This window comes from Oncorhynchus keta, chromosome 22, assembly GCF_023373465.1.
Source record: "Oncorhynchus keta strain PuntledgeMale-10-30-2019 chromosome 22, Oket_V2, whole genome shotgun sequence".
Classification (NCBI taxonomy): Eukaryota; Metazoa; Chordata; class Actinopteri; order Salmoniformes; family Salmonidae; genus Oncorhynchus; species Oncorhynchus keta.
The window spans coordinates 55,860,534-55,886,341 of NC_068442.1; the positions used below are offsets into that span (position 1 = coordinate 55,860,534).

Genomic DNA, 25,808 nt, shown 5'->3' on the forward strand with positions numbered 1-25,808 from the left:
TGGGTTTCAGTGAGAGGATTAACTGGTGTCTCTAAGTGACCCCACACCTCTCCAAACTGTGGGTTTGAGTGAGAGGATTAACTGGTGTCTCTAAGTGGCCCCACACCTCTCGAGACTGTTGGTTTCAGTGAGAGGACTAACTGGTGTCTCCAAGTGGCCCCACACCTCTCCAAACTGTGGGTTTCAGTGAGAGGACTAACTGGTGTCTCCAAGTGGCCCCACACCTCTCCAGACTGTGGGTTTCAGTGAGAGGACTAACTGGTGTCTCCAAGTGGCCCCACACCTCTCCAAACTGGGTTTCAGTGAGAGGACTATCTGGTGTCTCCAAGTGGCCCCACACCTCTCCAAACTGGGTTTCAGTGAGAGGACTAACTGGTGTCTCCAAGTGGCCCCACACCTCTCCAAACTGGGTTTCAGTGAGAGGACTATCTGGTGTCTCCAAGTGGCCCCACACCTCTCCAAACTGGGTTTCAGTGAGAGGACTAACTGGTGTCTCCAAGTGGCCCCACACCTCTCCAAACTGGGTTTCAGTGAGAGGACTAACTGGTGTCTCCAAGTGGCCCCACACCTCTCCAAACTGTGGGTTTCAGTGAGAGGACTAACTGGTGTCTCCAAGTGGCCCCACACCTCTCCAAACTGGGTTTCAGTGAGAGGACTATCTGGTGTCTCCAAGTGGCCCCACACCTCTCCAAACTGGGTTTCAGTGAGAGGACTAACTGGTGTCTCCAAGTGGCCCCACACCTCTCCAAACTGTGGGTTTGAGTGAGGGGATTAACTGGTGTCTCCAAGTGGCCCCACACCTCTCCAAACTGTGGGTTTGAGTGAGGGGATTAACTGGTGTCTCCAAGTGGCCCCAAACCTCTCCAGACTGTGGGTTTCAGTGAGAGGACTATCTGGTGTCTCCAAGTGGCCCCACACCTCTCCAAACTGTGGGTTTGAGTGAGGGGATTAACTGGTGTCTCCAAGTGGCCCCACACCTCTCCAAACTGTGGGTTTGAGTGAGGGGATTAACTGGTGTCTCCAAGTGGCCCCAAACCTCTCCAGACTGTTGGTTTCAGTGAGAGGACTAACTGGTGTCTCCAAGTGGCCCCACACCTCTCGAGACTGTTGGTTTCAGTGAGAGGACTAACTGGTGTCTCCAAGTGGCCCCACACCTCTCCAAACTGTGGGTTTCAGTGAGAGGACTAACTGGTGTGTCCATGTGGCCCCACACCTCTCCAGACTGTTGGTTTCAGTGAGAGGACTAACTGGTGTCTCCAAGTGGCCCCACACCTCTCGAGACTGTTGGTTTCAGTGAGAGGACTAACTGGTGTCTCCAAGTGGCCCCACACCTCTCCAAACTGTAGGTTTCAGTGAGAGGACTATCTGGTGTCTCCAAGTGGCCCCACACCTCTCGAGACTGTTGGTTTCAGTGAGAGGACTAACTGGTGTCTCCAAGTGGCCCCAGACCCTCCAAACTGTAGGTTTCAGTGAGAGGACTATCTGGTGTCTCCAAGTGGCCCCACACCTCTCCAAACTGTGGGTTTGAGTGAGAGTATTAACTGGTGTCTCCAAGTGGCCCCACACCTCTCCAAACTGTGGGTTTCAGTGAGAGGACTAACTGGTGTCTCCAAGTGGCCCCACACCTCTCCAAACTGTGGGTTTCAGTGAGAGGACTAACTGGTGTCTCCAAGTGGCCCCACACCTCTCCAAACTGGGTTTCAGTGAGAGGACTATCTGGTGTCTCCAAGTGGCCCCACACCTCTCCAAACTGGGTTTCAGTGAGAGGACTATCTGGTGTCTCCAAGTGGCCCCACACCTCTCCAAACTGTGGGTTTGGGTGAGAGGATTAACTGGTGTCTCCAAGTGGCCCCACACCTCTCCAAACTGTGGGTTTCAGTGAGAGGACTAACTGGTGTCTCCAAGTGGCCCCACACCTCTCCAAACTGTGGGTTTCAGTGAGAGGACTAACTGGTGTCTCCAAGTGGCCCCACACCTCTCCAAACTGTGGGTTTGAGTGAGAGTATTAACTGGTGTCTCCAAGTGGCCCCACACCTCTCCAAACTGTGGGTTTCAGTGAGAGGACTAACTGGTGTCTCCAAGTGGCCCCACACCTCTCCAAACTGTGGGTTTCAGTGAGAGGACTAACTGGTGTCTCCAAGTGGCCCCACACCTCTCCAAACTGGGTTTCAGTGAGAGGACTATCTGGTGTCTCCAAGTGGCCCCACACCTCTCCAAACTGGGTTTCAGTGAGAGGACTAACTGGTGTCTCCAAGTGGCCCCACACCTCTCCAAACTGGGTTTCAGTGAGAGGACTATCTGGTGTCTCCAAGTGGCCCCACACCTCTCGAGACTGTTGGTTTCAGTGAGAGGACTAACTGGTGTCTCCAAGTGGCCCCACACCTCTCCAAACTGTGGGTTTCAGTGAGAGGACTAACTGGTGTCTCCAAGTGGCCCCACACCTCTCCAAACTGGGTTTCAGTGAGAGGACTATCTGGTGTCTCCAAGTGGCCCCACACCTTTCCAAACTGGGTTTCAGTGAGAGGACTATCTGGTGTCTCCAAGTGGCCCCACACCTCTCCAAACTGTGGGTTTGAGTGAGGGGATTAACTGGTGTCTCCAAGTGGCCCCACACCTCTCCAGACTGTGGGTTTCAGTGAGAGGACTAACTGGTGTCTCCAAGTGGCCCCACACCTCTCCAAACTGTGGGTTTCAGTGAGAGGACTAACTGGTGTGTCCATGTGGCCCCACACCTCTCCAGACTGTTGGTTTCAGTGAGAGGACTAACTGGTGTCTCCAAGTGGCCCCACACCTCTCCAAACTGTGGGTTTCAGTGAGAGGACTAACTGGTGTGTCCATGTGGCCCCACACCTCTCCAGACTGTTGGTTTCAGTGAGAGGACTAACTGGTGTCTCCAAGTGGCCCCACACCTCTCCAAACTGTGGGTTTCAGTGAGAGGACTAACTGGTGTGTCCATGTGGCCCCACACCTCTCCAAACTGTGGGTTTCAGTGAGAGGACTAACTGGTGTGTCCATGTGGCCCCACACCTCTCCAAACTGTGGGTTTCAGTGAGAGGACTAACTGGTGTCTCCAAGTGGCCCCACACCTCTCCAGACTGTTGGTTTCAGTGAGAGGACTAACTGGTGTCTCCAAGTGGCCCCACACCTCTCCAAACTGGGTTTCAGTGAGAGGACTATCTGGTGTCTCCAAGTGGCCCCACACCTCTCCAAACTGTGGGTTTGAGTGAGAGGATTAACTGGTGTCTCCAAGTGGCCCCACACCTCTCCAAACTGTGGGTTTCAGTGAGAGGACTAACTGGTGTGTCCATGTGGCCCCACACCTATCCAGACTGTTGGTTTCAGTGAGAGGACTAACTGGTGTCTCCAAGTGGCCCCACACCTCTCGAGACTGTTGGTTTCAGTGAGAGGACTAACTGGTGTCTCCAAGTGGCCCCACACCTCTCCAAACTGTGGGTTTCAGTGAGAGGACTAACTGGTGTGTCCATGTGGCCCCACACTCTCCAGACTGTTGGTTTCAGTGAGAGGACTAACTGGTGTCTCCAAGTGGCCCCACACCTCTCGAGACTGTTGGTTTCAGTGAGAGGACTAACTGGTGTCTCCAAGTGGCCCCACACCTCTCCAAACTGTAGGTTTCAGTGAGAGGACTATCTGGTGTCTCCAAGTGGCCCCACACCTCTCGAGACTGTTGGTTTCAGTGAGAGGACTAACTGGTGTCTCCAAGTGGCCCCAGACCTCTCCAAACTGTAGGTTTCAGTGAGAGGACTATCTGGTGTCTCCAAGTGGCCCCACACCTCTCCAAACTGTGGGTTTGAGTGAGAGTATTAACTGGTGTCTCCAAGTGGCCCCACACCTCTCCAAACTGTGGGTTTCAGTGAGAGGACTAACTGGTGTCTCCAAGTGGCCCCACACCTCTCCAAACTGTGGGTTTCAGTGAGAGGACTAACTGGTGTCTCCAAGTGGCCCCACACCTCTCCAAACTGGGTTTCAGTGAGAGGACTATCTGGTGTCTCCAAGTGGCCCCACACCTCTCCAAACTGGGTTTCAGTGAGAGGACTATCTGGTGTCTCCAAGTGGCCCCACACCTCTCCAAACTGTGGGTTTGGGTGAGAGGATTAACTGGTGTCTCCAAGTGGCCCCACACCTCTCCAAACTGTGGGTTTCAGTGAGAGGACTAACTGGTGTCTCCAAGTGGCCCCACACCTCTCCAAACTGTGGGTTTCAGTGAGAGGACTAACTGGTGTCTCCAAGTGGCCCCACACCTCTCCAAACTGTGGGTTTGAGTGAGAGTATTAACTGGTGTCTCCAAGTGGCCCCACACCTCTCCAAACTGTGGGTTTCAGTGAGAGGACTAACTGGTGTCTCCAAGTGGCCCCACACCTCTCCAAACTGTGGGTTTCAGTGAGAGGACTAACTGGTGTCTCCAAGTGGCCCCACACCTCTCCAAACTGGGTTTCAGTGAGAGGACTATCTGGTGTCTCCAAGTGGCCCCACACCTCTCCAAACTGGGTTTCAGTGAGAGGACTAACTGGTGTCTCCAAGTGGCCCCACACCTCTCCAAACTGGGTTTCAGTGAGAGGACTATCTGGTGTCTCCAAGTGGCCCCACACCTCTCGAGACTGTTGGTTTCAGTGAGAGGACTAACTGGTGTCTCCAAGTGGCCCCACACCTCTCCAAACTGTGGGTTTCAGTGAGAGGACTAACTGGTGTCTCCAAGTGGCCCCACACCTCTCCAAACTGGGTTTCAGTGAGAGGACTATCTGGTGTCTCCAAGTGGCCCCACACCTTTCCAAACTGGGTTTCAGTGAGAGGACTATCTGGTGTCTCCAAGTGGCCCCACACCTCTCCAAACTGTGGGTTTGAGTGAGGGGATTAACTGGTGTCTCCAAGTGGCCCCACACCTCTCCAGACTGTGGGTTTCAGTGAGAGGACTAACTGGTGTCTCCAAGTGGCCCCACACCTCTCCAAACTGTGGGTTTCAGTGAGAGGACTAACTGGTGTGTCCATGTGGCCCCACACCTCTCCAGACTGTTGGTTTCAGTGAGAGGACTAACTGGTGTCTCCAAGTGGCCCCACACCTCTCCAAACTGTGGGTTTCAGTGAGAGGACTAACTGGTGTGTCCATGTGGCCCCACACCTCTCCAGACTGTTGGTTTCAGTGAGAGGACTAACTGGTGTCTCCAAGTGGCCCCACACCTCTCCAAACTGTGGGTTTCAGTGAGAGGACTAACTGGTGTGTCCATGTGGCCCCACACCTCTCCAAACTGTGGGTTTCAGTGAGAGGACTAACTGGTGTGTCCATGTGGCCCCACACCTCTCCAAACTGTGGGTTTCAGTGAGAGGACTAACTGGTGTCTCCAAGTGGCCCCACACCTCTCCAGACTGTTGGTTTCAGTGAGAGGACTAACTGGTGTCTCCAAGTGGCCCCACACCTCTCCAAACTGGGTTTCAGTGAGAGGACTATCTGGTGTCTCCAAGTGGCCCCACACCTCTCCAAACTGTGGGTTTGAGTGAGAGGATTAACTGGTGTCTCCAAGTGGCCCCACACCTCTCCAAACTGTGGGTTTCAGTGAGAGGACTAACTGGTGTGTCCATGTGGCCCCACACCTATCCAGACTGTTGGTTTCAGTGAGAGGACTAACTGGTGTCTCCAAGTGGCCCCACACCTCTCCAAACTGGGTTTCAGTGAGAGGACTATCTGGTGTCTCCAAGTGGCCCCACACCTCTCCAGACTGTGGGTTTCAGTGAGAGGACTAACTGGTGTCTCCAAGTGGCCCCACACCTCTCCAAACTGTGGGTTTGAGTGAGAGGACTAACTGGTGTCTCCAAGTGGCCCCACACCTCTCCAAACTGGGTTTCAGTGAGAGGACTATCTGGTGTCTCCAAGTGGCCCCACACCTCTCCAGACTGTGGGTTTCAGTGAGAGGACTAACTGGTGTCTCCAAGTGGCCCCACACCTCTCCAAACTGGGTTTCAGTGAGAGGACTATCTGGTGTCTCCAAGTGGCCCCACACCTCTTCAAACTGTGGGTTTCAGTGAGAGGACTAACTGGTGTCTCCAAGTGGCCCCACACCTCTCCAAACTGTGGGTTTCAGTGAGAGGACTAACTGGTGTCTCCAAGTGGCCCCACACCTCTCCAAACTGGGTTTCAGTGAGAGGATTAACTGGTGTCTCCAAGTGGCCCCACACCTCTCCAAACTGTGGGTTTCAGTGAGAGGACTAACTGGTGTCTCCAAGTGGCCCCACACTTCTCCAGACTGTTGGTTTCAGTGAGAGGACTAACTGGTGTCTCCAAGTGGCCCCACACCTCTCCAAACTGGGTTTCAGTGAGAGGACTAACTGGTGTGTCCATGTGGCCCCACACCTCTCCAAACTGTGGGTTTCAGTGAGAGGACTAACTGGTGTCTCCAAGTGGCCCCACACTTCTCCAGACTGTTGGTTTCAGTGAGAGGACTAACTGGTGTCTCCAAGTGGCCCCACACCTCTCCAAACTGTGGGTTTCAGTGAGAGGACTAACTGGTGTCTCCAAGTGGCCCCACACCTCTCCAAACTGGGTTTCAGTGAGAGGACTATCTGGTGTCTCCAAGTGGCCCCACACCTCTTCAAACTGTGGGTTTCAGTGAGAGGACTAACTGGTGTCTCCAAGTGGCCCCACACCTCTCCAAACTGTGGGTTTCAGTGAGAGGACTAACTGGTGTCTCCAAGTGGCCCCACACCTCTCCAAACTGGGTTTCAGTGAGAGGACTAACTGGTGTCTCCAAGTGGCCCCACACCTCTCCAAACTGGGTTTCAGTGAGAGGACTATCTGGTGTCTCCAAGTGGCCCCACACCTCTTCAAACTGTGGGTTTCAGTGAGAGGACTAACTGGTGTCTCCAAGTGGCCCCACACCTCTCCAAACTGGGTTTCAGTGAGAGGACTAACTGGTGTCTCCAAGTGGCCCCACACCTCTCCAAACTGGGTTTCAGTGAGAGGACTATCTGGTGTCTCCAAGTGGCCCCACACCTCTCCAAACTGGGTTTCAGTGAGAGGACTAACTGGTGTCTCCAAGTGGCCCCACACCTCTCCAAACTGGGTTTCAGTGAGAGGACTATCTGGTGTCTCCAAGTGGCCCCACACCTCTTCAAACTGTGGGTTTCAGTGAGAGGACTAACTGGTGTCTCCAAGTGGCCCCACACCTCTCCAAACTGTGGGTTTCAGTGAGAGGACTAACTGGTGTCTCCAAGTCGCCCCACACCTCTCCAAACTGGGTTTCAGTGAGAGGATTAACTGGTGTCTCCAAGTGGCCCCACACCTCTCCAGACTGTGGGTTTCAGTGAGAGGACTAACTGGTGTGTCCATGTGGCCCCACACCTCTCCAAACTGTGGGTTTCAGTGAGAGGACTAACTGGTGTCTCCAAGTGGCCCCACACCTCTCCAGACTGTTGGTTTCAGTGAGAGGACTAACTGGTGTCTCCAAGTGGCCCCACACCTCTCCAAACTGTGGGTTTCAGTGAGAGGACTAACTGGTGTCTCCAAGTGGCCCCACACCTCTCCAGACTGTTGGTTTCAGTGAGAGGACTAACTGGTGTCTCCAAGTGGCCCCACACCTCTCCAGACTGTGGGTTTCAGTGAGAGGACTATCTGGTGTCTCCAAGTGGCCCCACACCTCTCCAAACTGTGGGTTTCAGTGAGAGGACTAACTGGTGTGTCCATGTGGCCCCACACCTCTCCAAACTGTGGGTTTCAGTGAGAGGACTAACTGGTGTCTCCAAGTGGCCCCACACCTCTCCAGACTGTTGGTTTCAGTGAGAGGACTAACTGGTGTCTCCAAGTGGCCCCACACCTCTCCAAACTGTGGGTTTCAGTGAGAGGACTAACTGGTGTCTCCAAGTGGCCCCACACCTCTCCAAACTGTGGGTTTGAGTGAGAGTATTAACTGGTGTCTCCAAGTGGCCCCACACCTCTCCAAACTGTGGGTTTCAGTGAGAGGACTAACTGGTGTCTCCAAGTGGCCCCACACCTCTCCAAACGGGGTTTCAGTGAGAGGACTATCTGGTGTCTCCTATGTGGCCCCACACCTCTCCAGACTGTGGGTTTCAGTGAGAGGACTAACTGGTGTCTCCTACGTGGCCCCACACCTCTCCAAACTGTGGGTTTCAGTGAGAGGATTAACTGGTGTCTCCAAGTGGCCCCACACCTCTCCAAACTGTGGGTTTCAGTGAGAGGACTAACTGGTGTGTCCATGTGGCCCCACACCTCTCCAAACTGTGGGTTTCAGTGAGAGGACTAACTGGTGTCTCCAAGTGGCCCCACACCTCTCCAGACTGTAGGTTTCAGTGAGAGGACTATCTGGTGTCTCCAAGTGGCCCCACACCTCTCCAAACTGTTGGTTTCAGTGAGAGGACTAACTGGTGTCTCCAAGTGGCCCCACACCTCTCCAGACTGTTGGTTTCAGTGAGAGGACTAACTGGTGTCTCCAAGTGGCCCCACACCTTTCCAAACTGTGAGTTTCAGTGAGAGGACTAACTGGTGTCTCCAAGTGGCCCCACACCTCTCCAAACTGTGGGTTTCAGTGAGAGGATTAACTGGTATCTCCAAGTGGCCCCACACCTCTCCAAACTGTGGGTTTCAGTGAGAGGACTAACTGGTGTCTCCAAGTGGCCCCACACCTCTCCAGACTGTTGGTTTCAGTGAGAGGACTAACTGGTGTCTCCAAGTGGCCCCACACCTCTCCAGACTGTTGGTTTCAGTGAGAGGACTAACTGGTGTCTCCAAGTGGCCCCACACCTCTCCAGACTGTGGGTTTCAGTGAGAGGATTAACTGGTGTCTCCAAGTGGCCCCACACCTCTCCAAACTGGGTTTCAGTGAGAGGACTATCTGGTGTCTCCAAGTGGCCCCACACCTCTCCAGACTGTGGGTTTCAGTGAGAGGACTAACTGGTGTCTCCAAGTGGCCCCACACCTCTCCAGACTGTGGGTTTCAGTGAGAGGACTAACTGGTGTCTCCAAATGGCCCCACACCTCTCCTAACTGTGAGTTTCAGTGAGAGGACTAACTGGTGTCTCCAAGTGGCCCCACACCTCTCCAAACTGGGTTTCAGTGAGAGGACTAACTGGTGTCTCCAAGTGGCCCCACACCTCTCCAAACTGGGTTTCAGTGAGAGGACTATCTGGTGTCTCCAAGTGGCCCCACACCTCTCCAAACTGTGGGTTTGAGTGAGAGGATTAACTGGTGTCTCCAAGTGGCCCCACACCTCTCCAGACTGTTGGTTTCAGTGAGAGGACTAACTGGTGTTTCCAAGTGGCCCCACACCTCTCCAAACTGTGGGTTTCAGTGAGAGGATTAACTGGTGTCTCCAAGTGGCCCCACACCTCTCCAGACTGTTGGTTTCAGTGAGAGGACTAACTGGTGTCTCCAAATGGCCCCACACCTCTCCTAACTGTGAGTTTCAGTGAGAGGACTAACTGGTGTCTCCAAGTGGCCCCACACCTCTCCAAACTGGGTTTCAGTGAGAGGACTAACTGGTGTCTCCAAGTGGCCCCACACCTCTCCAAACTGTGGGTTTCAGTGAGAGGATTAACTGGTGTCTCCAAGTGGCCCCACACCTTTCCAGACTGTGGGTTTCAGTGAGAGGACTAACTGGTGTCTCCTATGTGGCCCCACACCTCTCCAAACTGTGGGTTTCAGTGAGAGGATTAACTGGTGTCTCCAAGTGGCCCCACACCTCTCCTAACTGGGTTTCAGTGAGAGGACTAACTGGTGTCTCCAAGTGGCCCCACACCTCTCCAAACTGGGTTTCAGTGAGAGGACTATCTGGTGTCTCCAAGTGGCCCCACACCTCTCCTAACTGTGAGTTTCAGTGAGAGGACTAACTGGTGTCTCCAAGTGGCCCCACACCTCTCCAAACTGGGTTTCAGTGAGAGGACTAACTGGTGTCTCCAAGTGGCCCCACACCTCTCCAAACTGGGTTTCAGTGAGAGGACTATCTGGTGTCTCCAAGTGGCCCCACACCTCTCCAAACTGTGGGTTTCAGTGAGAGGACTAACTGGTGTCTCCAAGTGGCCCCACACCTCTCCAAACTGTGGGTTTCAGTGAGAGGACTAACTGGTGTCTCCAAGTGGACCCACACCTCTCCAGACTGTTGGTTTCAGTGAGAGGACTAACTGGTGTGTCCATGTGGCCCCACACCTCTCCAAACTGTGGGTTTCAGTGAGAGGACTATCTGGTGTCTCCAAGTTGCCCCACACCTCTCCAAACTGTGGGTTTCAGTGAGAGGACTAACTGGTGTGTCCATGTGGCCCCACACCTCTCCAAACTGTGGGTTTCAGTGAGAGGACTAACTGGTGTCTCCAAGTGGCCCCACACCTCTCCAGACTGTTGGTTTCAGTGAGAGGACTAACTGGTGTCTCCAAGTGGCCCCACACCTCTCCAAACTGTGGGTTTCAGTGAGAGGACTAACTGGTGTCTCCAAGTGGCCCCACACCTCTCCAAACTGGGTTTCAGTGAGAGGACTATCTGGTGTCTCCAAGTGGCCCCACACCTCTCCAAACTGTGGGTTTGAGTGAGAGGATTAACTGGTGTCTCCAAGTGGCCCCACACCTCTCCAAACTGTGGGTTTGAGTGAGAGGACTAACTGGTGTCTCCAAGTGGTCCCACACCTCTCCAAACTGTGGGTTTCAGTGAGAGGACTAACTGGTGTGTCCATGTGGCCCCACACCTCTCCAGACTGTGGGTTTCAGTGAGAGGACTAACTGGTGTCTCCAAGTGGCCCCACACCTCTCCAGACTGTTGGTTTCAGTGAGAGGACTAACTGGTGTCTCCAAGTGGCCCCACACCTCTCCAAACTGTGGGTTTCAGTGAGAGGACTAACTGGTGTCTCCAAGTGGCCCCACACCTCTCCAAACTGGGTTTCAGTGAGAGGACTATCTGGTGTCTCCAAGTGGCCCCACACCTCTCCAAACTGTGGGTTTGAGTGAGAGGATTAACTGGTGTCTCCAAGTGGCCCCACACCTCTCCAGACTGTGGGTTTCAGTGAGAGGACTAACTGGTGTCTCCTATGTGGCCCCACACCTCTCCAAACTGTGGGTTTCAGTGAGAGGATTAACTGGTGTCTCCAAGTGGCCCCACACCTCTCCAGACTGTTGGTTTCAGTGAGAGGACTAACTGGTGTTTCCAAGTGGCCCCACACCTCTCCAAACTGTGGGTTTCAGTGAGAGGACTAACTGGTGTCTCCATGTGGCCCCACACCTCTCCAAACTGTGGGTTTCAGTGAGAGGACTAACTGGTGTCTCCAAGTGGCCCCACACCTCTCCAGACTGTTGGTTTCAGTGAGAGGACTAACTGGTGTCTCCAAGTGGCCCCACACCTCTCCAAACGGGGTTTCAGTGAGAGGACTATCTGGTGTCTCCTATGTGGCCCCACACCTCTCCAGACTGTGGGTTTCAGTGAGAGGACTAACTGGTGTCTCCTACGTGGCCCCACACCTCTCCAAACTGTGGGTTTCAGTGAGAGGATTAACTGGTGTCTCCAAGTGGCCCACACCTCTCCAGACTGTGGGTTTCAGTGAGAGGACTAACTGGTGTCTCCAAGTGGCCCCACACCTCTCCAAACTGTGGGTTTCAGTGAGAGGACTAACTGGTGTCTCCAAGTGGCCCCACACCTCTCCAAACTGTGGGTTTCAGTGAGAGGACTAACTGGTGTGTCCATGTGGCCCCACACCTCTCCAAACTGTGGGTTTCAGTGAGAGGACTAACTGGTGTCTCCAAGTGGCCCCACACCTCTCCAAACTGTGGGTTTCAGTGAGAGGACTAACTGGTGTGTCCATGTGGCCCCACACCTCTCCAAACTGTGGGTTTCAGTGAGAGGACTAACTGGTGTCTCCAAGTGGCCCCACACCTCTCCAAACTGTTGGTTTCAGTGAGAGGACTAACTGGTGTCTCCAAGTGGCCCCACACCTCTCCAGACTGTTGGTTTCAGTGAGAGGACTAACTGGTGTCTCCAAGTGGCCCCACACCTCTCCAGACTGTTGGTTTCAGTGAGAGGACTAACTGGTGTCTCCAAGTGGCCCCACACCTCTCCAAACTGTGGGTTTCAGTGAGAGGACTAACTGGTGTCTCCAAGTGGCCCCACACCTCTCCAGACTGTTGGTTTCAGTGAGAGGACTAACTGGTGTCTCCAAGTGGCCCCACACCTCTCCAGACTGTTGGTTTCAGTGAGAGGACTAACTGGTGTCTCCAAGTGGCCCCACACCTCTCCAAACTGTGGGTTTCAGTGAGAGGACTAACTGGTGTCTCCAAGTGGCCCCACACCTCTCCAAACTGGGTTTCAGTGAGAGGACTAACTGGTGTCTCCAAGTGGCCCCACACCTCTCCAAACTGGGTTTCAGTGAGAGGACTATCTGGTGTCTCCAAGTGGCCCCACACCTCTCCAAACTGGGTTTCAGTGAGAGGACTAACTGGTGTCTCCAAGTGGCCCCACACCTCTCCAAACTGGGTTTCAGTGAGAGGACTATCTGGTGTCTCCAAGTGGCCCCACACCTCTCCAAACTGTGGGTTTGAGTGAGAGGATTAACTGGTGTCTCCAAGTGGCCCCACACCTCTCCAGACTGTGGGTTTCAGTGAGAGGACTAACTGGTGTCTCCTATGTGGCCCCACACCTCTCCAAACTGTGGGTTTCAGTGAGAGGACTAACTGGTGTCTCCAAGTGGCCCCACACCTCTCCAGACTGTGGGTTTCAGTGAGAGGACTAACTGGTGTCTCCAAGTGGCCCCACACCTCTCCAAACTGTGGGTTTCAGTGAGAGGATTAACTGGTGCCTCCAAGTGGCCCCACACCTCTCCAGACTGTTGGTTTCAGTGAGAGGACTAACTGGTGTCTCCAAATGGCCCCACACCTCTCCTAACTGTGAGTTTCAGTGAGAGGACTAACTGGTGTCTCCAAATGGCCCCACACCTCTCCTAACTGTGAGTTTCAGTGAGAGGACTAACTGGTGTCTCCAAATGGCCCCACACCTCTCCAAACTGGGTTTCAGTGAGAGGACTAACTGGTGTCTCCAAGTGGCCCCACACCTCTCCAAACTGGGTTTCAGTGAGAGGACTATCTGGTGTCTCCAAGTGGCCCCACACCTCTCCAAACTGTGGGTTTCAGTGAGAGGATTAACTGGTGTCTCCAAGTGGCCCCACACCTCTCCAGACTGTTGGTTTCAGTGAGAGGACTAACTGGTGTTTCCAAGTGGCCCCACACCTCTCCAAACTGTGGGTTTCAGTGAGAGGATTAACTGGTGTCTCCAAGTGGCCCCACACCTCTCCAGACTGTTGGTTTCAGTGAGAGGACTAACTGGTGTTTCCAAGTGGCCCCACACCTCTCCAGACTGTTGGTTTCAGTGAGAGGACTAACTGGTGTCTCCAAATGGCCCCACACCTCTCCTAACTGTGAGTTTCAGTGAGAGGACTAACTGGTGTCTCCAAGTGGCCCCACACCTCTCCAAACTGTGGGTTTCAGTGAGAGGACTAACTGGTGTCTCCAAGTGGCCCCACACCTCTCCAAACTGGGTTTCAGTGAGAGGACTATCTGGTGTCTCCAAGTGGTCCCACACCTCTCCAAACTGTGGGTTTCAGTGAGAGGACTAACTGGTGTGTCCATGTGGCCCCACACCTATTCAGACTGTTGGTTTCAGTGAGAGGACTAACTGGTGTCTCCAAGTGGCCCCACACCTCTCCAAACTGTGGGTTTCAGTGAGAGGACTAACTGGTGTGTCCATGTGGCCCCACACCTCTCCAAACTGGGTTTCAGTGAGAGGACTAACTGGTGTCTCCAAGTGGCCCCACACCTCTCCAGACTGTGGGTTTCAGTGAGAGGACTAACTGGTGTCTCCAAGTGGTCCCACACCTCTCCAAACTGTGGGTTTCAGTGAGAGGACTAACTGGTGTCTCCAAGTGGCCCCACACCTCTCCAAACTGGGTTTCAGTGAGAGGACTATCTGGTGTCTCCAAGTGGCCCCACACCTCTCCAAACTGTGGGTTTGAGTGAGAGGATTAACTGGTGTCTCCAAGTGGCCCCACACCTCTCCAGACTGTGGGTTTCAGTGAGAGGACTAACTGGTGTCTCCAAGTGGCCCCACACCTCTCCAAACTGTGGGTTTCAGTGAGAGGACTAACTGGTGTGTCCATGTGGCCCCACACCTCTCCAAACTGTGGGTTTCAGTGAGAGGACTAACTGGTGTCTCCAAGTGGCCCCACACCTCTCCAGACTGTTGGTTTCAGTGAGAGGACTAACTGGTGTCTCCAAGTGGCCCCACACCTCTCCAAACTGTGGGTTTCAGTGAGAGGACTAACTGGTGTCTCCAAGTGGCCCCACACCTCTCCAAACTGGGTTTCAGTGAGAGGACTATCTGGTGTCTCCAAGTGGCCCCACACCTCTCCAAACTGTGGGTTTCAGTGAGAGGACTAACTGGTGTCTCCAAGTGGCCCCACACCTCTCCAAACTGTGGGTTTCAGTGAGAGGACTAACTGGTGTCTCCAAGTGGCCCCACACCTCTCCAAACTGGGTTTCAGTGAGAGGACTATCTGGTGTCTCCAAGTGGCCCCACACCTCTCCAAACTGGGTTTCAGTGAGAGGACTAACTGGTGTCTCCAAGTGGCCCCACACCTCTCCAAACTGTGGGTTTGAGTGAGAGGATTAACTGGTGTCTCCAAGTGGCCCCACACCTCTCCATACTGTGGGTTTCAGTGAGAGGACTAACTGGTGTCTCCAAGTGGCCCCACACGTCTCCAAACTGTGGGTTTGAGTGAGAGGATTAACTGGTGTCTCCAAGTGGCCCCACACCTCTCCAGACTGTTGGTTTCAGTGAGAGGACTAACTGGTGTCTCCAAGTGGCCCCACACCTCTCCAGACTGTTGGTTTCAGTGAGAGGACTAACTGGTGTCTCCAAGTGGCCCTACACCTCTCCAGACTGTGGGTTTCAGTGAGAGGACTAACTGGTGTCTCCAAGTGGCCCCACACCTCTCCAGACTGTTGGTTTCAGTGAGAGGACTAACTGGTGTCTCCAAGTGGCCCCACACCTCTCCAAACGGGGTTTCAGTGAGAGGACTATCTGGTGTCTCCTATGTGGCCCCACACCTCTCCAGACTGTGGGTTTCAGTGAGAGGACTAACTGGTGTCTCCTACGTGGCCCCACACCTCTCCAAACTGTGGGTTTCAGTGAGAGGATTAACTGGTGTCTCCAAGTGGCCCCACACCTCTCCAGACTGTTGGTTTCAGTGAGAGGACTAACTGGTGTCTCCAAGTGGCCCCACACCTCTCCAGACTGTTGGTTTCAGTGAGAGGACTAACTGGTGTCTCCAAGTGGCCCCACACCTCTCCAAACTGGGTTTCAGTGAGAGGACTAACTGGTGTCTCCATGTGGCCCCACACCTCTCCAAACTGGGTTTCAGTGAGAGGACTATCTGGTGTCTCCAAGTGGCCCCACACCTCCCCAGACTGTTTGTTTCAGTGAGAGGACTAACTGGTGTCTCCAAGTGGCCCCACACCTCTCCAAACTGTGGGTTTCAGTGAGAGGACTAACTGGTGTGTCCATGTGGCCCCACACCTCTCCAAACTGTGGGTTTCAGTGAGAGGACTAACTGGTGTCTCCAAGTGGCCCCACACCTCTCCAAACTGTTGGTTTCAGTGAGAGGACTAACTGGTGTCTCCAAGTGGCCCCACACCTCTCCAAACTGTGGGTTTCAGTGAGAGGACTAACTGGTGTCTCCAAGTGGCCCCACACCTCTCCAGACTGTTGGTTTCAGTGAGAGGACTAACTGGTGTCTCCAAGTGGCCCCACACCTCTCCAGACTGTTGGTTTCAGTGAGAGGACTAACTGGTGTCTCCAAGTGGCCCCACACCTCTCCAAACTGTGAGTTTCAGTGAGAGGACTAACTGGTGTCTCCAAGTGGCCCCACACCTCTCCAAACTGGGTTTCAGTGAGAGGACTAACTGGTGTCTCCAAGTGGCCCCACACCTCTCCAAACTGGGTTTCAGTGAGAGGACTATCTGGTGTCTCCAAGTGGCCCCACACCTCTCCAGACTGTTTGTTTCAGTGAGAGGACTAACTGGTGTCTCCAAGTGGCCCCACACCTCTCCAAACTGTGGGTTTGAGTGAGAGGATTAACTGGTGTCTCCAAGTGGCCCCACACCTCTCCAGACTGTGGGTTTCAGTGAGAGGACTAACTGGTGTCTCCTATGTGGCACCACACCTCTCCAAACTGTGGGTTTCAGTGAGAGGATTAACTGGTGTCTCCAAGTGGCCCCACACCTCTCCAGACTGTTGGTTTCAGTGAGAGGACTAACTGGTGTCTCCAAATGGCCCCACACCTCTCCTAACTGTGAGTTTCAGTGAGAGGACTAACTGGTGTCTCCAAGTGGCCCCACACCTCTCCAAACTGGGTTTCAGTGAGAGGACTAACTGGTGTCTCCAAGTGGCCCCACACCTCTCCAAACTGGGTTTCAGTGAGAGGACTATCTGGTGTCTCCAAGTGGCCCCACACCTCTCCAAACTGTGGGTTTCAGTGAGAGGATTAACTGGTGTCTCCAAGTGGCCCCACACCTCTCCAGACTGTTGGTTTCAGTGAGAGGACTAACTGGTGTTTCCAAGTGGCCCCACACCTCTCCAAACTGTGGGTTTCAGTGAGAGGATTAACTGGTGTCTCCAAGTGGCCCCACACCTCTCCAGACTGTTGGTTTCAGTGAGAGGACTAACTGGTGTTTCCAAGTGGCCCCACACCTCTCCAGACTGTTGGTTTCAGTGAGAGGACTAACTGGTGTCTCCAAATGGCCCCACACCTCTCCTAACTGTGAGTTTCAGTGAGAGGACTAACTGGTGTCTCCAAGTGGCCCCACACCTCTCCAAACTGGGTTTCAGTGAGAGGACTAACTGGTGTCTCCAAGTGGCCCCACACCTCTCCAAACTGGGTTTCAGTGAGAGGACTATCTGGTGTCTCCAAGTGGCCCCACACCTCTCCAAACTGTGGGTTTGAGTGAGAGGATTAACTGGTGTCTCCAAGTGGCCCCACACCTCTCCAAACTGGGTTTCAGTGAGAGGACTATCTGGTGTCTCCAAGTGGCCCCACACCTCTCCAAACTGTGGGTTTCAGTGAGAGGACTAACTGGTGTCTCCAAGTGGCCCCACACCTCTCCAAACTGGGTTTCAGTGAGAGGACTATCTGGTGTCTCCAAGTGGTCCCACACCTCTCCAAACTGTGGGTTTCAGTGAGAGGACTAACTGGTGTGTCCATGTGGCCCCACACCTATTCAGACTGTTGGTTTCAGTGAGAGGACTAACTGGTGTCTCCAAGTGGCCCCACACCTCTCCAAACTGTGGGTTTCAGTGAGAGGACTAACTGGTGTCTCCAAGTGGTCCCACACCTCTCCAAACTGGGTTTCAGTGAGAGGATTAACTGGTGTCTCCAAGTGGCCCCACACCTCTCCAGACTATGGGTTTCAGTGAGAGGACTAACTGGTGTCTCCAAGTGGTCCCACACCTCTCCAAACTGTGGGTTTCAGTGAGAGGACTAACTGGTGTGTCCATGTGGCCCCACACCTCTCCAAACTGTGGGTTTCAGTGAGAGGACTAACTGGTGTCTCCAAGTGGCCCCACACCTCTCCAGACTGTTGGTTTCAGTGAGAGGACTAACTGGTGTCTCCAAGTGGCCCCACACCTCTCCAAACTGTGGGTTTCAGTGAGAGGACTAACTGGTGTCTCCAAGTGGCCCCACACCTCTCCAAACTGTGGGTTTCAGTGAGAGGACTAACTGGTGTCTCCAAGTGGCCCCACACCTCTCCAAACTGTGGGTTTCAGTGAGAGGACTATCTGGTGTCTCCAAGTGGCCCCACACCTCTCCAAACTGGGTTTCAGTGAGAGGACTATCTGGTGTCTCCAAGTGGCCCCACACCTCTCCAAACTGTGGGTTTGAGTGAGAGGATTAACTGGTGTCTCCAAGTGGCCCCACACCTCTCCAGACTGTGGGTTTCAGTGAGAGGACTAACTGGTGTCTCCAAGTGGCCCCACACCTCTCCAAACTGTGGGTTTCAGTGAGAGGACTAACTGGTGTCTCCAAGTGGCCCCACACCTCTCCAGACTGTTTGTTTCAGTGAGAGGACTAACTGGTGTCTCCAAGTGGCCCCACACCTCTCCAGACTGTTGGTTTCAGTGAGAGGACTATCTGGTGTCTCCAAGTGGCCCCACACCTCTCCAGACTGTTTGTTTCAGTGAGAGGACTAACTGGTGTCTCCAAGTGGCCCCACACCTCTCCAGACTGTTGGTTTCAGTGAGAGGACTAACTGGTGTCTCCAAGTGGCCCCACACCTCTCCAGACTGTGGGTTTCAGTGAGAGGACTAACTGGTGTCTCCAAGTGGCCCCACACCTCTCCAAACTGTGGGTTTCAGTGAGAGGACTAACTGGTGTCTCCAAGTGGCCCCACACCTCTCCAAACTGGGTTTCAGTGAGAGGACTATCTGGTGTCTCCAAGTGGCCCCACACCTCTCCAGACTGTTGGTTTCAGTGAGAGGACTAACTGGTGTCTCCAAGTGGCCCCACACCTCTCCAAACTGTGGGTTTCAGTGAGAGGACTAACTGGTGTGTCCATGTGGCCCCACACCTATCCAGACTGTTGGTTTCAGTGAGAGGACTAACTGGTGTCTCCAAGTGGCCCCACACCTCTCCAAACTGGGTTTCAGTGAGAGGATTACCTGGTGTCTCCAAGTGGCCCCACACCTCTCCAAACTGTGAGTTTCAGTGAGAGGACTAACTGGTGTCTCCAAGTGGCCCCACACCTCTCCAAACTGTGGGTTTCAGTGAGAGGACTAACTGGTGTGTCCATGTGGCCCCACACCTATCCAGACTGTTGGTTTCAGTGAGAGGACTAACTGGTGTCTCCAAGTGGCCCCACACCTCTCCAAACTGGGTTTCAGTGAGAGGACTAACTGGTCTCTCCAAGTGGCCCCACACCTCTCCAAACTGGGTTTCAGTGAGAGGATTACCTGGTGTCTCCAAGTGGCCCCACACCTCTCCAGACTGTGGGTTTCAGTGAGAGGACTAACTGGTGTCTCCAAGTGGCCCCACACCTCTCCAGACTGTTGGTTTCAGTGAGAGGACTAACTGGTGTCTCCAAGTGGCCCCACACCTCTCCAGACTGTTGGTTTCAGTGAGAGGACTAACTGGTGTCTCCAAGTGGCCCCACACCTCTCCAGACTGTTGGTTTCAGTGAGAGGACTAACTGGTGTCTCCAAGTGGCCCCACACCTCTCCAAACTGGGTTTCAGTGAGAGGACTAACTGGTGTCTCCAAGTGGCCCCACACCTCTCCAAACTGTGGGTTTCAGTGAGAGGACTAACTGGTGTCTCCAAGTGGCCCCACACCTCTCCAAACTGTTGGTTTCAGTGAGAGGACTAACTGGTGTCTCCAAGTGGCCCCACACCTCTCCAGACTGTTGGTTTCAGTGAGAGGACTAACTGGTGTCTCCAAGTGGCCCCACACCTCTCCAAACTGTGGGTTTCAGTGAGAGGACTAACTGGTGTCTCCAAGTGGCCCCACACCTCTCCAGACTGTTGGTTTCAGTGAGAGGACTAACTGGTGTCTCCAAGAGGCCCCACACCTCTCCAAACTGTGGGTTTCAGTGAGAGGACTAACTGGTATCTCCAAGTGGCCCCACACCTCTCCAGACTGTGGGTTTCAGTGAGAGGACTAACTGGTATCTCCAAGTGGCCCCACACCTCTCCAAACTGTGGGTTTCAGTGAGAGGACTAACTGGTGTCTCCAAGTGGCCCCACACCTCTCCAAACTGGGTTTCAGTGAGAGGACTATCTGGTGTCTCCAAGTGGCCCCACACCTCTCCAAACTGTGGGTTTGAGTGAGAGGATTAACTGGTGTCTCTAAGTGGCCCCACACCTCTCCAGACTGTGGGTTTCAGTGAGAGGACTAACTGGTGTCTCCTATGTGGCCCCACACCTCTCCAAACTGTGGGTTTCAGTGAGAGGATTACCTGGTGTCTCCAAGTGGCCCCACACCTCTCCAAACTGTGGGTTTCAGTGAGAGGACTAACTGGTGTCTCCAAGTGGCCCCACACCTCTCCAGACTGTTGGTTTCAGTGAGAGGACTAACTGGTGTCTCCAAGTGGCCCCACACCTCTCCAAACTGTGAGTTTCAGTGAGAGGACTAACTGGTGTCTCCAAGTGGCCCCACACCTCTCCAAACTGGGTTTCAGTGAGAGGACTAACTGGTGTCTCCAAGTGGCCCCACACCTCTCCAAACTGGGTTTCAGTGAGAGGACTAACTGGTGTCTCCAAGTGGCCCCACACGTCTCCAAACTGTGGGTTTCAGTGAGAGGACTAACTGGTGTCTCCAAGTGGCCCCAAACCTCTCCAAACTGGGTTTCAGTGAGAGGACTAACTGGTGTCTCCAAGTGGCCCCACACCTCTCCAAACTGTGGGTTTGAGTGAGAGGATTAACTGGTGTCTCCATGTGGCCCCACACCTCTCCAAACTGGGTTTCAGTGAGAGGACTAACTGGTGTCTCCAAGTGGCCCCACACCTCTCCAAACTGTGAGTTTCAGTGAGAGGACTAACTAGTGAGAGGACTAACTGGTGTCTCCAAGTGGCCCCACACCTCTCCAAACTGTGGGTTTCAGTGAGAGGACTAACTGGTGTCTCCAAGTGGCCCCACACCTCTCCAGACTGTTGGTTTCAGTGGGAGGACTAACTGGTGTCTCCAAGTGGCCCCACACCTCTCCAAACTGTGGGTTTCAGTGAGAGGACTAACTGGTATCTCCAAGTGGCCCCACACCTCTCCAGACTGTGGGTTTCAGTGAGAGGACTAACTGGTGTCTCCAAGTGGCCCCACACCTCTCCAAACTGTGGGTTTCAGTGAGAGGACTAACTGGTGTCTCCAAGTGGCCCCACACCTCTCCAAACTGGGTTTCAGTGAGAGGACTATCTGGTGTCTCCAAGTGGCCCCACACCTCTCCAAACTGTGGGTTTGAGTGAGAGGATTAACTGGTGTCTCCAAGTGGCCCCACACCTCTCCAGACTGTGGGTTTCAGTGAGAGGACTAACTGGTGTCTCCAAGTGGCCCCACACCTCTCCAGACTGTTGGTTTCAGTGGGAGGACTAACTGGTGTCTCCAAGTGGCCCCACACCTCTCCAAACTGTGGGTTTCAGTGAGAGGACTAACTGGTGTCTCCAAGTGGCCCCACACCTCTCCAAACTGGGTTTCAGTGAGAGGACTATCTGGTGTCTCCAAGTGGCCCCACACCTCTCCAAACTGTGGGTTTGAGTGAGAGGATTAACTGGTGTCTCCAAGTGGCCCCACACCTCTCCAAACTGTGGGTTTCAGTGAGAGGACTAACTGGTGTCTCCAAGTGGCCCCACACCTCTCCAGACTGTTGGTTTCAGTGGGAGGACTAACTGGTGTCTCCAAGTGGCCCCACACCTCTCCAAACTGTGGGTTTCAGTGAGAGGACTAACTGGTATCTCCAAGTGGCCCCACACCTCTCCAGACTGTGGGTTTCAGTGAGAGGACTATCTGGTGTCTCCAAGTGGCCCCACACCTCTCCAGACTGTTGGTTTCAGTGAGAGGATTAACTGGTGTCTCCAAGTGGCCCCACACCTCTCCAGACTGTTGGTTTCAGTGAGAGGACTAACTGGTGTCTCCAAGTGGCCCCACACCTCTCCAAACTGGGTTTCAGTGAGAGGACTAACTGGTGTCTCCAAGTGGCCCCACACCTCTCCAGACTGTGGGTTTCAGTGAGAGGACTATCTGGTGTCTCCAAGTGGCCCCACACCTCTCCAGACTGTTGGTTTCAGTGAGAGGACTAACTGGTGTCTCCAAGTGGCCCCACACCTCTCCAAACTGTGAGTTTCAGTGAGAGGACTAACTGGTGTCTCCAAGTGGCCCCACACCTCTCCAAACTGGGTTTCAGTGAGAGGACTAACTGGTGTCTCCAAGTGGCCCCACACCTCTCCAAACTGTGGGTTTCAGTGAGAGGACTAACTGGTGTCTCCAAGTGGCCCCACACCTCTCCAGACTGTGGGTTTCAGTGAGAAGACTATCTGGTGTCTCCAAGTGGCCCCACACCTCTCCAGACTGTGGGTTTCAGTGAGAGGACTAACTGGTGTCTCCAAGTGGCCCCACACCTCTCCAAACTGTGGGTTTCAGTGAGAAGACTATCTGGTGTCTCCAAGTGGCCCCACACCTCTCCAAACTGTGGGTTTGAGTGAGAGGATTAACTGGTGTCTCCAAGTGGCCCCACACCTCTCCAGACTGTGGGTTTCACTGAGAGGACTAACTGGTGTCTCCAAGTGGCCCCACACCTCTCCAAACTGTGGGTTTCAGTGAGAGGACTAACTGGTGTGTCCATGTGGCCCCACACCTCTCCAAACTGTGGGTTTCAGTGAGAGGACTAACTGGTGTCTCCAAGTGGCCCCACACCTCTCCAAACTGTGGGTTTCAGTGAGAGGACTAACTGGTGTCTCCAAGTGGCCCCACACCTCTCCAAACTGGGTTTCAGTGAGAGGACTAACTGGTGTCTCCAAGTGGCCCCACACCTCTCCAAACTGTGGGTTTCAGTGAGAGGACTAACTGGTGTCTCCAAGTGGCCCCACACCTCTCCAAACTGTGGGTTTCAGTGAGAGGACTAACTGGTGTCTCCAAGCGGCCCCACACCTCTCCAAACTGTGGGTTTCAGTGAGAGGACTATCTGGTGTCTCCAAGTGGCCCCACACCTCTCCAAACTGTGGGTTTCAGTGAGAGGACTAACTGGTGTCTCCAAGTGGCCCCACACCTCTCCAAACTGTGGGTTTCAGTGAGAGGACTAACTGGTGTCTCCAAGTGGCCCCACACCTCTCCAAACTGTGGGTTTCAGTGAGAGGACTATCTGGTGTCTCCAAGTGGCCCCACACCTCTCCAAACTGTGGGTTTCAGTGAGAGGACTAACTGGTGTCTCCAAGTGGCCCCACACCTCTCCAAACTGTGGGTTTCAGTGAGAGGACTAACTGGTGTCTCCAAGCGGCCCCACACCTCTCCAAACTGTGGGTTTCAGTGAGAGGACTAACTGGTGACTCCTAGTGTCTCCAAACTGTGCACTTCGTAAGCCATTTAAATGCATTATGACTCAAGGAAAAAGCCTTCAACTGTAGTTACGGGCAATTCTATGGGCCAAATATCAACTCCCCCTCCAAAAATCTAGAGATGCTAACGCCTGTGAAAGTGTGATTTGTCAAAATAACCAGAGATGAACCGTTGGAACGAATGCTGCTGATCTCACACATCCCGTTGTATCATGACATTAACTGGTCTAGGAACAGTGCTACAGTCCCTTTACATGTCTATCCACCAGAGATTACATTATGTAACCTTTATTTAACCAGGCAAGTCAGTTAAGAACAGATTATTATTTTCAATGACGGCCTAGGAACAGTGGGTTAACTGGTCTAGGAACAGTGGGTTAACTGGTCTAGGAACAGTGGGGTTAACTGGTCTAGGAACAGTGGGTTAACTGGTCTAGGAACAGTGGGTTAACTGGTCTAGGAACAGTGGGTTAACTGGTCTAGGAACAGTGGGTTAACTGGTCTAGGAACAGTGGGTTAACTGGTCTAGGAACAGTGGGTTAACTGGTCTAGGAACAGTGGGTTAACTGGCCTAGGAACAGTGGGTTAACTGGTCTAGGAACAGTGGGTTAACTGGTCTAGGAACAGTGGGTTAACTGGTCTAGGAACAGTGGGTTAACTGGTCTAGGAACAGTGGGTTAACAGGTCTAGGAACAGTGGGTTAACTGGCCTAGGAACAGTGGGTTAACTGGTCTAGGAACAGTGGGTTAACTGGTCTAGGAACAGTGGGTTAACTGGTCTAGGAGCAGTGGGTTAACTGGTCTAGGAGCAGTGGGTCAGCAGGAGTGGTAGAGATACTCTGAATAATCGGCTATGGAACCCTGACCTGTTCACCAGACGTGCTACCTGTCCCAGACCTGCTGTTTTCAACTCTCTAGAGACAGCAGGAGTGGTAGAGCTACTCCTAATGATCGGCTATGAAAAGCCAACTGACATTTACTCCTGAGGTGCTGACCTGTTGCGCCCTCGACAACCACTGTAATTATTATTATTTGACCCTGCTGGTCATTTATGAACATTTGAACATCTTGGCCATGTTCTGTTATAATCTCCACCCGGCACAGCCAGAAGAGGACTGGCCACCCCTCATAGACTGGTTCCTCTCTAGGTTTCTTCCTAGGTTCTGGCCTTTCTAGGGAGTTTTTCCTAGCCATCGTGCTTCTACACCTGCATTGCTTGCTGTTTGGGGTTTTAGGCTGGGTTTCTGTACAGCACTTTGAGATATCAGCTGATGTACGAAGGGCTTTATAAATACATTTGATTTGATGGTGGTTACCATAGAGACGCATAAAGACATGTTTACCTGCACTGTGAGGGCTGTTGGATGTTAGTTACCTGCAGTGGTTCACTGTGAGGGCTGTGGATGTTAGTTACCTGCAGTGGTTCACTGTGAGGGCTGTGGATGTTAGTTACCTGCAGTGGTTCACTGTGAGGGCTGTGGATGTTAATTACCTGCAGTGGTTCACTGTGAGGGCTGTGGATGTTAGTTACCTGCAGTGGTTCACTGTGAGGGCTGTGGATGTTAGTTACCTGCAGTGGTTCACTGTGAGGGCTGTGGATGTTAGTTACCTGCAGTGGTTCACTGTGAGGGCTGTGGATGTTAGTTACCTGCAGTGGTTCACTGTGAGGGCTGTGGATGTTAGTTACCTGCAGTGGTTCTCTGTGAGGGCTGTGGATGTTAGTTACCTGCAGTGGTTCACTGTGAGGGCTGTGGATGTTAGTTACCTGCAGTGGTTCACTGTGAGGGCTGTGGATGTTAGTTACCTGCAGTGGTTCACTGTGAGGGCTGTGGATGTTAGTTACCTGCAGTGGTTCACTGTGAGGGCTGTGGATGTTAGTTACCTGCAGTGGTTCACTGTGAGGGCTGTGGATGTTAATTACCTGCAGTGGTTCACTGTGAGGGCTGTGGATGTTAATTACCTGCAGTGGTTCACTGTGAGGGCTGTGGATGTTAATTACCTGCAGTGGTTCACTGTGAGGGCTGTGGATGTTAGTTACCTGCAGTGGTTCACTGTGAGGGCTGTGGATGTTAGTTACCTGCAGTGGTTCACTGTGAGGGCTGTGGATGTTAATTACCTGCAGTGGTTCACTGTGAGGGCTGTGGATGTTAATTACCTGCAGTGGTTCACTGTGAGGGCTGTGGATGTTAATTACCTGCAGTGGTTCACTGTGAGGGCTGTGGATGTTAATTACCTGCAGTGGTTCACTGTGAGGGCTGTGGATGTTAATTACCTGCAGTGGTTCACTGTGAGGGCTGTGGATGTTAATTACCTGCAGTGGTTCACTGTGAGGGCTGTGGATGTTAATTACCTGCAGTGGTTCACTGTGAGGGCTGTGGATGTTAGTTACCTGCAGTGGTTCACTGTGAGGGCTGTGGATGTTAATTACCTGCAGTGGTTCACTGTGAGGGCTGTGGATGTTAATTACCTGCAGTGGTTCACTGTGAGGGCTGTGGATGTTAATTACCTGCAGTGGTTCACTGTGAGGGCTGTGGATGTTAGTTACCTGCAGTGGTTCACTGTGAGGGCTGTGGATGTTAGTTACCTGCAGTGGTTCACTGTGAGGGCTGTGGATGTTAGTTACCTGCAGTGGTTCACTGTGAGGGCTGTGGATGTTAGTTACCTGCAGTGGTTCACTGTGAGGGCTGTGGATGTTAGTTACCTGCAGTGGTTCACTGTGAGGGCTGTGGATGTTAA

General features: G+C 53.3%; 1 protein-coding gene and 2 long non-coding RNA genes across 4 annotated transcripts in view; all 3 read right to left on the reverse strand.

Annotated features, from left to right (window-relative positions):
- Window positions 1-8,222, reverse strand: part of LOC127910769 (uncharacterized) — an 8,450-nt gene extending 228 nt beyond the window's left edge. The window contains exons 1-2 of the long non-coding RNA XR_008076147.1: window positions 7,526-8,222; window positions 48-918 (exon numbers count right to left, since the gene is read on the reverse strand). This is a non-coding gene — a long non-coding RNA (uncharacterized LOC127910769). The remainder of the gene's footprint in view (window positions 1-47; window positions 919-7,525) is intronic.
- The window catches only part of tmem131 (transmembrane protein 131), a 142,291-nt gene that overhangs the window by 73,355 nt on the left and 43,128 nt on the right, over window positions 1-25,808 (reverse strand). The gene's annotated exons all lie outside the window — the stretch shown is intronic.
- On the reverse strand, window positions 24,447-25,792 carry LOC127910768 (uncharacterized). Of its 2 annotated transcripts, none has more exons than XR_008076145.1 (3): window positions 25,579-25,792; window positions 24,565-24,759; window positions 24,447-24,525 (listed from the first exon to the last, which is right to left on the reverse strand). It is a non-coding gene; the product is annotated as an uncharacterized LOC127910768 (long non-coding RNA). The 2 variants fall into 2 exon arrangements; XR_008076146.1 differs by lacking the exon at window positions 25,579-25,792 and adding an exon at window positions 25,072-25,174.